We start from the raw sequence: 14,002 nt of genomic DNA, 5'->3' as shown, positions 1-14,002 counted from the left end.
TTAGATTCCTCTGCTACATGTTTTTCTGGAGAGGTTCCAGGCTCTCAGTTAATCAAGGGTGACATAAGAAGTGGCGAGAGTCACTCCATATCTCATAGTGTTGGTTTTTATTGAAGACACAGAGGTTAAGTCCACTATAACACCCATAAATTACCCGTTATTGCTGGGGCTTTGCAGACATGTGTTTTTGCTCTGCATACTCGAGCCGTGATGTCAGGTTTCAGTCCTGACCCCGTGACCCTGGAGCTTATAACTCTCCACACAGGATGTCTACTCCTCCTTATGCCACTGGCTCACTGAGCTTTATCAACAGCTCTTGTATTGCTTTTGGTGAGCCTGCGTAGGTGTAGTGTAGGGTAGGAAAAGACAGCTTCTTATAACTGCAGAACTTGCCTGAGAAACATCCCGTTTTTAAGTTGTCTGTAATCCAGCAATACTTGTCTGTACATCCATGAGTACGTTTTAAACAGAAATTGATAATACTTAATTTGGTATACTTTTAATGGTAACAGTTTGCTAAAATGTAAACAAATATAGGCTAAAAACAGGGCTCAGTTGTCTAAATTTTTCTGAGAGGGAGCTCAGTCAGACGTTCAAATGTTTGGGAGAGATTTTGTTTAGCTCTGACCCTATTTTACTTGTGGGTGGGTGTGGGCGGTTGGGTGTGTGCGTGCATGTTTGTTCAAGCCTGTATGCCAGGCAGCCGTTCAGCACTGCGAGATGGGGTCCAAGCCACAAGGTGGAGATCCGACAGCGCTGTGAGCCCAAAACGGCCATTCCCCACTGACCTCAGCACATGTGGGCTCCCAGAGGGTCACAACATCCTGCTCACTGACCACAACACCCAAACAAACTCCTTTATAACTTTACTTTATCTGCTTCATTTCAACAGGAAACACAACAGTCCAGTGTGCCCAGAAAGGCTTATTTAAACATGATCTTTTTTAGTGTTACTTCATGTGCCCCTTTCACTGTTACTTTTAGCTTTCCCCTGCACAAGTTTCTCACTGTTCCCCTGCCTTTGAACAATTTCTTTTCCACCTCATCGCACAAACACAGATAAACAAGCGGCAGGCAAACATCCTGAGTGGTATTATGCTCAATAGCAGGTGCTTGGCGTTCCTGTACACTGCTTTGGTCGAGTGGAAAGGTAAACAGAGCAACCTGATGACAAATCTCTGGACACATGCCTTGAGATAACACCGATGGCAAACAAGCGCCGCGTTCGGAGGTGTCAGTCTCTTTGCACCTTTCTCTGTGTCTTGGTAGGAAAAAAAGTGGTAACACAAGTGCAGTGTCTCTCCCACACACTGGATTTGGATGCATATATATGCACATTTCTTATAAGATCTCTCCCCCGCACTGAGTGCCAACTGGAGGTATGCCACAAAAGGAGAGGGCAAACAGGAATATTGAATCATCAGTCAGTACTAAGCTGAAGCACAGCAAGTATTGCAGAGTTAGAAAGATGCTGAATTGCTGTTAGAAACAGTGAATTTATGGCTCTTACTGTAAGACCGGTTATTTTCTCCCGACAATAAATTGACCAGGATTAATTTCAACCTTTTGAGAAAGTTACTACATATTTTATATTTTGTGTTAAATTGTTCTGAATAGAAGAAAGATTATTATCGTTTTAGTTTAGAGTTGCATGGAGCTACGGTCTTCCTACTGTATGAGATTTTGTTTTATTCAGTTCAGTGAAATGTGATTAATAATTCAGTTTTTCCGCCAGGTTAGGAAGTGTACCATTGTAGGTGTTTTCAACAGTTATCTAAACGGGTCCACTCTCAACTCAGGAGAGAAGGTTTAATCACTGATGTGCTGATGCTGTTGTTGGTCCACTGGCTGTAAAAGCAAGCAAACTGCTGGATCATTGCATCCACTGCCAGCCAGCCACCACCCGCCATCTGTCTTTGTGAGCCACTTTCAATCAAGACATTGTTACTAGGTTAAAATGCACAAATACAGCTCATGCCAAAGGAAAAAACATATTTAAACACGGCTCTTTTGTCCCAGAAGCTCAGGCATGTGTGGCAGCAGAGGGAAATGTAATACAACTTGCAAATTGCTTGTGAGAATAGTGGCACAAAACAATCAGGTAATTTTAAATCACTGCCTTCCTCAGTTACATTGCACATGATTAAGGGCCCTGCCTACGCAACAGGAATATGAAATCTTTTTTCTGATTGCAGAGGCTTCTTTTTTCTCACTTATGGTGCTTCTTTTGAATGTCAATCTGTCAGGTGAATGTGCCTCTTCAATCCTTCAATCAGATACCACTTTCGCCCCCGAGAGTTCACACCACCTCTCACAGTATTACAGTAACTGTAGCTTTCAAGTGTCTTCTAAGGATTTAAGATGAATGCACATCCATCATAAAATGGGGGCAGAAAGTGAAAGGTGAATTCAAGATAGAAAGAGAGGGTAAAGACAGAAAAGAGCATCTATCTATTTATCTATCTATCTATCTATCTATCTATCTATCTATCTATCTATCTATCTATCTAAAAAATGCTGCACGACAACAATACTAACATGCTGATGTTAAGTACTCTATTGTAGTTTAGTGTGTTAGCATGCTAACATTTGCTAATTAGCACTAAACACAAAGTACAGGAGAGGCTGATGGGCAGTATTGCAGGTGTTTTGTATTGGACTATTGATGGTGCTAGAAGAAAAGTCAGGGGATCACCAAAGTAATTAGGATTCATCCTCTGGGCACCACGAATGTCCATATAACATTTCATGTTAGTCCATCCAATGGGCTTGTTGTTAAAATATTTCAGTCTGGACCAAAGTGGAGGGATATGACTGAATATAGCATGCAAACAAACTCCCTTGAATCATTTTCAATCCATAGACACATGCAGGAATTAAGCCCTTGCACGGTAAGGACAACAGCACTATTAAACAACCTCTCACTTTTAAGTTCATTGCACGCACTTTGCCACAAATTCTCTGAAAAAGCAAAGTGACTCAACGCGGCTCGCACATGGGTTTGTGTGCACATTTCAGACACACATAACAGCACTCTTAGTGGTACAGATGCACAGTCATACACAATAACACACACACACTCCCACACAATGGATTGGCACAGTTTTCTTCATGCCATTGGTAAACCTAAGGAAGTTGCAATGGCCCATTCTGACAACAACAGCCTCTCTCTGTCTTCTCCTACCGATGAGAACGGACTTTGTCCCCCAGCGTCTGTCAGACACTGTGAAGGAAGGGAAAGTTTATCTTAAAAGCTCCAAAGGTTACAACCTTTGGTATCAGGACACTTTTAGGGCTATTGTTCTCTGGCAGAACATCAATAGTTGTCCAAAACCGTGCCAAAGTTTGTTTTAAGAAAGAGAACACATTGCAGGGGGAAGCAAACATGTTAGCAAACGCTGCAGCGTGTGACTCCCATCTCTGTGTGACAGGAAACATCCTGTTTCTTGATGTGGTTCATGTGTGGAGATGAAGTGACAGACGTAAGGTCAGATGAGATACTCTTATCTGTAGACATTATGTATTTATAAAAGCCTTGCATAAACCCAAACTCTTGCTAAAAACATATTATTCAGGCATTCTGTAGAGCTGATTGAAAAACAAATCTTATACATTTAAGGCAGTGCTATTAATTGGCATCCATTGTGAAGCTGAAAGTAACCCCTCATGCTAAATTTAAAAGATCACAAAGCAGCAAAAAGAGGAAAGGAAACAAACAGAAAACAAAAAGGCTAGCAAAAACAGTAGAAAAAAAAACACCCACATCTTCCTTCCTCTCCTGTTAATGTTTGAAAACCATCTCTTTCCTTAGAGCATAATGCCGCACATCAACCATTTCAGTGGCTTTTACCACAGATGCATCCAAAGTATCTCATTGCTCCGAGGGGGGATCATGCTGAAGATGATGGTCATGCCATTCACCAACCCGAGATTACAGGGAATGGGCTATTTAAGCAAAGAGGGGGGAAGATTTAGTTGCCCTGCCCCCAATAAAATGTTTCAATATGAGTCTCTAATGTGGCCGAGGATACAGTTACACACACATGCAGTGTCTCGTGTTGTGAGAGAGCAAATGCAGTATATCAAACATTTTGTGCATACTAAATAAGAAACATATTCATTGCATATAATCCCTGCATTAATGAAAACCAAGTGAATTCTGACACTGTATGTTTGCAGACCTGTTCACAGTCATACAGTCACAAAGTAATGACCAGTGGTGGACAGTACGTTTTCAGGTAACTTAAGTATTTCAATTTTATGCAAACATACACTACATTTGGAAAAAAAATTATACTTTAATACAATACTTCATATTTTTATTTATTTTTATTTTACAGCTAGCAGTTGTTTTTGCTTTTTTGTTTACATAAATCATACAACAAAGCTTATAATATATGACTTTTTTTGTTCCACGTGTAACATTAAAATCCTGCTTACATATTTCTGCATTAGTTATAATGATCAAATAATATGCTGTATATATATATTGATTAAACACTGTGATAGGGGCCATTCTGCATAATAAATACATGTACTTTTGATGCTTTTATTTGAACAATGGGTCAAATGGCTGTGTGTTATGTGTGACTTGTACTGACAAACCCACAGAGACTTATCATCCGACTCTGCTGTTCCACTCAGCTACTGAGTGTTTTAGCATATTTTATTGTTTTGGTTTTACAGTCTACAACTTTACTGTTTTGGTTCACTCTCACAAAAAAACCCTCCAAAAAACCTCAGATAAACCAACTGTACGCTACCTACCCAGCACCAAAGAAACAGTTAGCGACTAGCTGGTGAACGTAGTGGAGCCTTTAGCAGCTAAAGAGCCAGATATTTCCCTCAGGAATTTGTGGAGACCCAAACAGAGCTTAAAAGAGAGTGAATATTGGACTTACGTTAATCAGGTGGATACAAACACAGCTCTAAATTAGTGTAGTGTTATACAGCTTGTTGTGCTTCCCCTAAGTGGACAAAAAAGGAATACTTCCTCCGTCACTGGTAATATGCCTTTTTTATGGAAGACATTTTGACATGTCACAGTAGGAAAAGCACAGGTGTACATATCAAAGTGATGGCTGAATTCTTTTAGCTTCCCCACTTTCAGGGTCCCGCTATTGTGCATGCTGGCCCACTGTCACACTGTCATGGCTTACTGGGACACTTGAATAGAAGAAAGACATTTTTAATGTTATTAATAACACCTGTGTTTTGCCTGCTAGGACAAGTTAAAATGTCTGCTGTGAGAAAGGCCTATACCTGAGTGATTTATACATAAGAGTATGTGCTAAAGATAACATGTCTGTACATGCAAAATCAATTATTTTTAGGTTACACCTCTGTAGCTACTACTGCCCTCTACTTGGTAAATGCAAGGGCTGCCAATATCAAGCTTTAGAAATGAAAATGTCAGTGGTTCACTGAAGGTTGTAATACACAAACAGCATCCACTGATTTACAGTTGGCCCATTGTGGGATGCAGCTTGGAGATGGAGGGATGGGCGTATGCAAAGAAAACCCAATTCGCAATGACATGCAACAGGCCGCACTCCAAATACGTTCAGCGAGCGAGCCCAGTGATCATGGTTTCCCAAGAAACCCACTTCTGATAAACATTAAACATCAGAATGTTTGAAGGGCAAGTCCTCCCTGGTCTCAGCCGCCACATGAGTATTTACAAACATCTGCAGATTCCCCCCGATGAGACCAAAGATTCTTCTGTGTGCTTCCCATGGGAAAGGCTCCACCGAGATCGGGATGAAACAGCATTCCAGGCAAAGAAGGTTTCCGCAGTAAAAATGGTAGCAGACAATATATTAATGTCACACAAAGAGCCCTCTCTGCCCAGAGGGGCCCTCATGGAGTCGTAGGGACCCTTGAGAGGTTGGTACACAGAGAAGCAAGCACTTAATTGGAGGATATTAAAACAACATTTAAAAGATATCACAGGCAAAGTTAGACTGACATTTATCCTTTTGTTTATTTGTCCAAGTCAAACTTAAACCCTCTGAAAGAATGGATGATGCATTTTGATTACGTATTTATCAAATAACTAATTGATTGTTCTCATTCTCTTAATCTTAATCTGATGATGACAGCTGTGTCTGAATCATTATAGATTTAAGCAAAGTTTTAACATCTCAGATGCTGTTTAAGTAGTTTTTTCCCCCCTACCAGCAATAATTGATTTTTTAAGGGATTTAAGGATGTTCACTTGATGAAATATCAGCAGAAATTATTGACTCTTTCCATTAACGACTGAGGCAGCCTGCAGCTTTACTGATCTTAAGTAAATTCACTGTGAGTCCACCTCAGGGCTCAGACCCCTCCCCACATTTTTTGTCACTCCATTGCATATTGTCCACTACGCAGAAACACCTTTGAAATAACCCATTAACCCAGTAAAGATCAAATGAATTGCAAATGAACTGCTCTCAGCTAACCACGAGTCAGCATCATGCAGCTATCTTTGATCTCAGGCAAACAGATGCATGAGCTATTAGCTGAAAACATGTGCTGTATATTGGGAGCAACTTAACAAGCCCCCCTATAACACATCCTCTGACTGCAGTGCAGAGTGGTCGAGGCCAGTGGGTACATGCTGGGTGTGCCAGCACAGGAAGCAGCACTCATCCTGTGCCACCTTCTGCCCTTGTTACAGGCAGGAAATACCACCATGACCCGACACTGATAAGGACAACGAGCTGAACCGTGGCCACGTGGTAAACAATGCTGGACAATAGAGGAACCGTATACTCTGTGTTTATGTGTGTGTGGGAGAGAGAAAGAGAAAGAGATTTGTTTTTGCAAGATCATAGTATGCATGCAAGGTGGATATCGCGGTAACCCTGTACTTACTTATTAACTCCTCCACATCTATCAAAAAGCTGAATAAGTATCAAACTCTAACACACTACTGTATAATGCAGTTGTAAGCATAAGAACTTTTAAATGTTAATTAAAGGAATAGTTAGACATTTTAAGAAATGCACTTATTCGTTCTCTTGCCGAGAGTTAGATGAGAAGATTGATACCACACTCATACCGTAACTATGACGCTACAGCCAGCAGGCAGTTAGCTTAGCTTAGCATAAAGACTAGAAACAGGGGGAAACAGCTGGCGTGGCTGGTAAATAACTACTTGATATGTCATATTCATTACAGCTGTTATATTATTTTGTAAATCCTGAGAGGAAGTTATTGACAAATAAATTAATATACACCTAAAATGTTCTTATATGTGCTAACAACAACAGTATAGAGCGTTATAAAGCACTTATTGATTGTTGGTATATAGTGGGGGTTAAAATGTTAGTGTTAATGTAATGAAAAACTTTATATTCCAGTGTTAATGCACAATATATTCAAACTCTTGTAATACTTCAAATATGTTTAATATCACTAACTGAGCGCTCAGCCAACATGTTCATTCTCTTGGCCCAGTGAGAAATATGTCAAACATTTTAAGATGCAGTTGAAATGCATTGCTGTGACGTCAATAGTCCAAATGGATTTAATTTAACGCCTCATTCCATGAGCTTTTCCTCGGCCGAAGCAGTCATTTTCCCTCCCCAGTTTGTAAATTTACCGTGACTGTGAACATGCATTTATTCTCAGCCACTCCATGGAAATGGAGGTGAAGCTCAGCTCTTGTGGATGACTTTGATCACAGAAAACCCTGCTTGCAATTTCTTCCTTTTAAACAAACTGTGCATGACATGAAGTGAGATTGAATCTCTGTATGTTCCCTCATAGCTTGTGCACCAACACAGCATGCAAATGACAGGAAAATTACGGCCCTCCCCTAATAGAGCCATTGTAGGCTTCATTCAGCACATCCACTGTATTGCAGTTTCATATAGTGCAGTAATGAGGCTCAGAACAAGCTGCTGATGGAATATCATAAAATATTCTCCCCTGAATACAAGCTGCACAGATTTACAGATGCCAAGCCTGAATACTGATGTCTGCGCCTGTTGAATATACTGCTGCCAGATAAAAATGATTTTTCCATTTGGACAAAGGCATCAATTTCACATTTACTCATCAGATCTAATGAAGTTCACTCTGGCTGCTGGAGCCAACCACCTCTTTCTCTTTGCCAGATCCCAGCGTGCTTATCCAAACACAGCGACTGCCAGCTCTCTTGCTGTGAGGAATTTCCTCGCAGAGCACTCCCACCACCTCTCCTGACACCGGGATGATTTAGATATTTCAGGAAGTACGACTTTATTGCTCAGATCCGCTCTGGAGCAATTGTGAGACTCTAGAGTTTTTCTTTATTTATTTATTTCGTTTTTTGCTGGAATTTCATCATGAGGTCTGATCTGAAATATGATGTTTCTCAGACGAGCAGGACCCTCCCTGAAAATCTGGCCAAGTTATTAAATTGTTCCAACCAAAATCTCATTTGCCCAAAGCAACATTAAGTAATAGTTTCTTGGTGTCAAGTATTTTTATATTGCTGCAGGGACTTAAAACGTTAGAAGCAGCTCAAAACCAAAGCAGAGGTGCAGCGTTTGACGGAATATGTTGGGAAATCAAGCAGAACCAAACTTACCTTTGTCTATCTTTAAAATCCCATCTTCCCTGTTTAGTGTTACATCTGGTCGCATCAGTGAATGAGGAATACAGAGGAGAGAAAGACACTGTTTATCACATTGTAAAAACAAAATGGGTCTTACAGCATAATCAGCTGCTGCACGCACAATACCAACTCTGTCAGTGATGTGTTGGCCTCTGTTGACACGGTTAACACAGCCAGTCTTTTCTTTGTCAAAGCTGCTCTCTCAAGCTGTTTTCAGCCCCTCGCCTTTAAAGATCAGAACTTGAAGTGCTTTAAATGTTTCAGATGGGTGTTGAAATTTTGCTTGTCGAACAAGAAAGACTATTCATGATGTTCTTTTTAAATGCAAGACTAAGAAATCTGTGGTTAGAAGACGTGGAATTCAAAGATACCAATATCTTACATTGAATTTGCAACATTCATACTTGCAGGCGGCGGAGCAGACCAGCCCTCAGCCATAATAGATTAGCAAAGGAAGGTTTCCTTAAATGTGCTTTCAATGTGCTAAGATTAAATTATGAGTGGGAGTAGGCAGAGCAGTCCACAGTGATCCATTCAGGACTGTATATTCTGGCATAATGTGTTCTACATAAAAGCCCTTTTTCTCCACAGCAACCCATTTTCATGCATGCTGGCCCTGTCCTAAAACTCTGCAGAGGAAATGGACCACACTGCGTCTATTTCCAGGACAGCCTCCTTGAGCCAGCCTCATTAAAATGCATTGCCGTTATGGCTCAATTTATACCTCAACTTGCTGCCTAAGCTCTTTGTTTTAAGTGCAGCTGCTAGGTGAGCTGAATTTTTCCTTTCGCTGTGGGATGGCGGTAACTTCAGCACATTGTTAGAGGCACATGAGGTGAAAAGGTTGAACATTTCCAATCTGATAAGGGTGACGGAAAAAAAGAGGGAGTGTGTATATGTGTGTTGGTCAATCTGTTTTTATCGTGTGGAGATTCTTCAACTGACCCAACCCCGTCTGTGTTATCCAACCACTGGCCAGACAACAGCTACAATGATAGTGGGGGCTGTGAGTTGCAGGATCGTGGCATTGTACTCGAAGGAAAAACCACTGCTGTTACTGCTGGCCATTGCTGTTCAGAGGAAAGAGTGCGGTCACCTGAAATCAGCCACAAAATTACAGCTCACTTTTAAGGCTCGGATTCTTCAAGTGGGCCTATTGTGTCTGAGACAATTTGTGGTGTGCTGGAAAAGGAAAGTGTGGCAACAAAGAATGCAAAATATTTCAAAACAATAGTTTGCAAGACTGTAAATTATAATTTCCTCAATTTGGAGCCAATCAGTTACACATAAAGGGGCATGGTCCTGTGGTTATAAGACTACACACAGAGCAAAACGGAAGAGACAGTTTTTTTATTTGTTTTATAGGTCAAAAAGGCAGGACCTGCACTTCCACATAAAATGTCATTAAATGATAAATATCATTAAATGATAAACTCACTTCAACAATGCCATGGCTGCGCCCTTTAAGCCACTTTTTGAGTTTCACTGCTCAAATAGTGGATGTTCTTTCAGATGACGTTTAGTGCTGTTAGATACACAGAAAATAAGACATGGAGTGGTACATTCTGTCAGGAAGTGTACTGAAAGGTCTGGAGCACCGTTACTGTTAAGGCATCAGTAAACAAGTGCATGCTGGATAGTCGGACATCGTCTGAAACCCCCTCCACGCACACCTTTCGCTTGGAATTGGGGGAGTGTTATGGCAATTGGCTCTTTATATTGTGTCTAGGCGTCACCCTCTAACATCAAGTGTGCTTGTGTGTATGATAAAGAAAATACGAATGACTAAAGGAAAGAACGTAAAAGCGGGCTGGCAGTGAATTGTTTGGGACTTACCTGGAGTTGGTATTAATGGCTAGCTCAAGCAATGCCGAAACTATGTTTGTCAAGCAGGTGCATCTGACATTTTTTGTGACTTTTGTAACCCCTCATTAACCACACCTGGTCATTTTTACACTTTACAGTTTTTGTATGGATTAAAACAAACAGCATATAGCCTGTTAATTAGTGAGCTATAGGGGAGCTTGTAGGTGGATTTTACCGGACAGAGTCAGGCTAGCTGTTTCCAGTCTTTATGCTAAGCTAAACTAAGCTAACCGACTGCTGGCTGTAGCTTCATAGTTATTGGACAAAGATGAGACTGATGTTATCCAACTCTCTGCAAGTAAGCTAATAATTGTATTTTGCAATATGTCAAACTATTCTTTTAGGATGACACACCACAAGAACTCATTTGTTTTCAAGCATAAACACACATTCAAGCGTCAGTAAGTCATTTTCCTGTCTTCCCGTCAGCAGTGACACATGAAGCCTCCAGAGAGACTGTATTTATTTTAACTTATTTTAACTAGAGACACTCAAACTCATCCAGCACTCATCTTTCAGCTAATGAGGCCCCTAACTCCAGATGTTCTGACCAAAGCAGCTGCCAGCTGTATCCATCAAGCATACTGTATATAACCACCACGCTTTTCATGCCTTTCCCATCGCTCTCTCTTTTCTCTTTCTATCTGTCGCTTTCAATTCCTCTTGAAATCCTTCTGTACTTTCATGGAAAGGCAGTAAGGAATGCCCTGGCACTCTAATACAGCATCATTAGCCACAGCAGAGCCCTTTGCCTGCTTACTGCCAGCCCCCTCCTGCACGTCTTAATCTTCACCACTGTGTACGCTTGTTGTCCAGCTGGTGCTATGGCAACAGGGCTGCGTTCCTCTAGAACTTTGCTATGATATCTGGAGTTAAGAGACACACACACACACACACACACACACACACACACACACACACACACACACACACACATTTGGGCAGGAAGACAGACCAACAGGAGGAAAAGCAATAAAGAGTGAGCATTAAAATGCCAGCCCAGCTCCCAAAGCAGAGCAGTGAAATACCAACAGGAGGGAAGGTGAGGCACTTCTGCATTGCTCTGTTGGTGTTGGCTAGTTTTCCTCTTACTGCGCTGGCTGGCCTTTAGCTCTCATCATTAGCCATTTATTATCTTAACCAGGGGATGTGCCACATGTCAGAAAATAGACCCAGACCTGCTTAAATTATGAAATATGTTACAGTTAATACAGTTATGGCAACATGAATGGGCAGATATCAAAACATATGGAATAAGACAGCTACACAATGGGCAGTGACAGATAAATGTGACCTGGTTTACATTGCTTAACCCTCACATCCATTCATTATTTATCTGGACGTCAGGACTTTAAAAACATGCAGATTCTGAGCTTTTGTGCATTCAGAAAGGTCCTTGGTAGAGCTCCATTTGCTATAAAAGTAAAAGTAACAGTAACAGGACGTTTCTATTTAAAATGGATTCCTTTGCAAAGTGAAGTCATGCACTGTTCTGTATTCTTTCATACTGCAAGGACACATGAAATTAAAAAGCGATGTCATACTGAATCACAGACAAAATAAAAGTAGTGTGATGTCAACACTGGGTCCATCAATTGCGGTGTCAAGGAAGCAGGAAGGGGTTCAGCAACAACTCTTACAATTTGGGTTTCATTTTCGTAGTTTTGACCATCATCATTTCAGCTTTGTTGCTATGCTCTCTGAGAGACAGCTCACAAGCAACCGGAAAGGTCACCAGTTGAACAATATTATCAAAATTGCTTGTTAGGAAGTGAAAATGCCGATAATTGAAGTTCCACTTGATCTTGCTGCAGAAATAAGTCATTTCAGGTGTGTTCACTTTTGTTTTTACGTCCAAATAACTGGGTTGGTTACTTGGCTTTAAAGTTGTGGGTACGAAGTCACCACATCTCTAAACCTGAGCAATTAAAAATTAATTGAGTAAAAAGTTATAACTGGTATGAATCATGACCAAAACTACAAAAACAGGTTTTAAAAAAAATTGAAAATAAAAAATTTAAATAAATTTTTTTTTTTTTTATCCGGCTCAGCTCAATGCCATGTTCACCAGCTAGTCATTAACTTTGTGTGCTATGGAAAACTGTAAAGTTGCGGGCTGGAAAATGAAACAATGAGCTGAAAGAGACTAAAAAGCTCCAACATGTGTAATTGCAGTCGCTTTAAATAATGGTGACTGCGTTTGGGGATCAATCCTGTGACACTGTGCCAATCTACTCCAACAAGTGTATGAAGTTGATTCACAGAGAGGAAAACCAGACAGGACAGTTCTGAGGCCAAGATTTTGAGACAGCTTATCTCTGCTAACGGCTGTGTTGCTCAGTTTTGTCCTCAGGCCTGAACAGTGACTCACACACATACAGACACATGCACAGACAAATGCAAGAATGATGTCATATATACATGCACTCATCCATGTGGGTCGACTGAATTCCCAAAAATTTAAAATGAATTGCACAGTGAAACGTAGACACACAGACCTGACCAAAAGTTGGCACATGTACACATACAGAGTTAAATACAACACATGTGGGAGTACTTAAGAGAGTGTGGCCCCCCCCCACCCGACTTCAGCCTCACCTATGTCGAGTTTCTTTGTAGTTCAGCAGAGGGTTAGTCTGCCGCAGCCATAACATGTGTAATGTACCGTAACTCTGCAGAGATTAGAAAACATTCTGCAGGAAACGCAGTATTGAGTTTGGTGAACAGTGTGTATGAGAATGTGTGTGTGTATGACAGAGAGAAAATAAGCCTTTGCAATATATCAGCTTAAGCTGAGTGGGGTGTATGGGTGCATGGTGTAAGTCTCTGTGTGTGAGTAGGGTATGGGCCACTGACCCAGAATAAGCAGCACTCATTTCTTTCCTCTGCTTACAGTCTACACCCCTCTGCAGCGCCTTAAATCCAGAACCGCCGCAGTCAGTCAACGCCGACCTTTCACAGACTCAGACACAGCACTTCTAACGTATTTATAGCGTGGTATTTCCCCCGCTTGTTGTCCTTAACCAAGTCCACCTTCCATTGTTATTCCTTCTGCAGAGGGCATGACATTTGTGGTATATGCACCATTCTTTCACTACGCTCCCATAACACGCAGCCTGACGAGGGCAAAGGGTTATCCAGTTGACAGATAAACCGAAAAACAGGAGGACCAACAATGACATCCGCAGCATTACAGTTTATTACAATAAAGGATACGACTAAAACAAAACTATTATTACACATATTGTGCATTTTGAAGCTTGTGTTGCTCAAAATATTGTCGTGTCAGTTTACACAGTAATCAGTATTAGAAACCGCACTGGAAAAAGGGCCAATTTAAGAGCAGCAGAGGCATCCTGGCTTTTAGTCCCTAGTATGTGTCAAACAAAAATACCGGATCCAACAATTCCCATGATGCAACACAATAGTGTCCTTCCTCCCTGAATACCTGCCTTCTGGTAAAAACGCTAAGTCACAAGCCCGCGATCTGCCTGGTGACATCATGTTTTCAGACCAATCTTAAAACTAGAACTGAGCAACACTATA

The sequence above is a fragment of the Enoplosus armatus genome, chromosome 16, assembly GCF_043641665.1.
Source record: "Enoplosus armatus isolate fEnoArm2 chromosome 16, fEnoArm2.hap1, whole genome shotgun sequence".
In the NCBI taxonomy this organism is placed as follows: domain Eukaryota; kingdom Metazoa; phylum Chordata; class Actinopteri; order Centrarchiformes; family Enoplosidae; genus Enoplosus; species Enoplosus armatus.
This window is presented reverse-complemented; position numbering follows the sequence as displayed.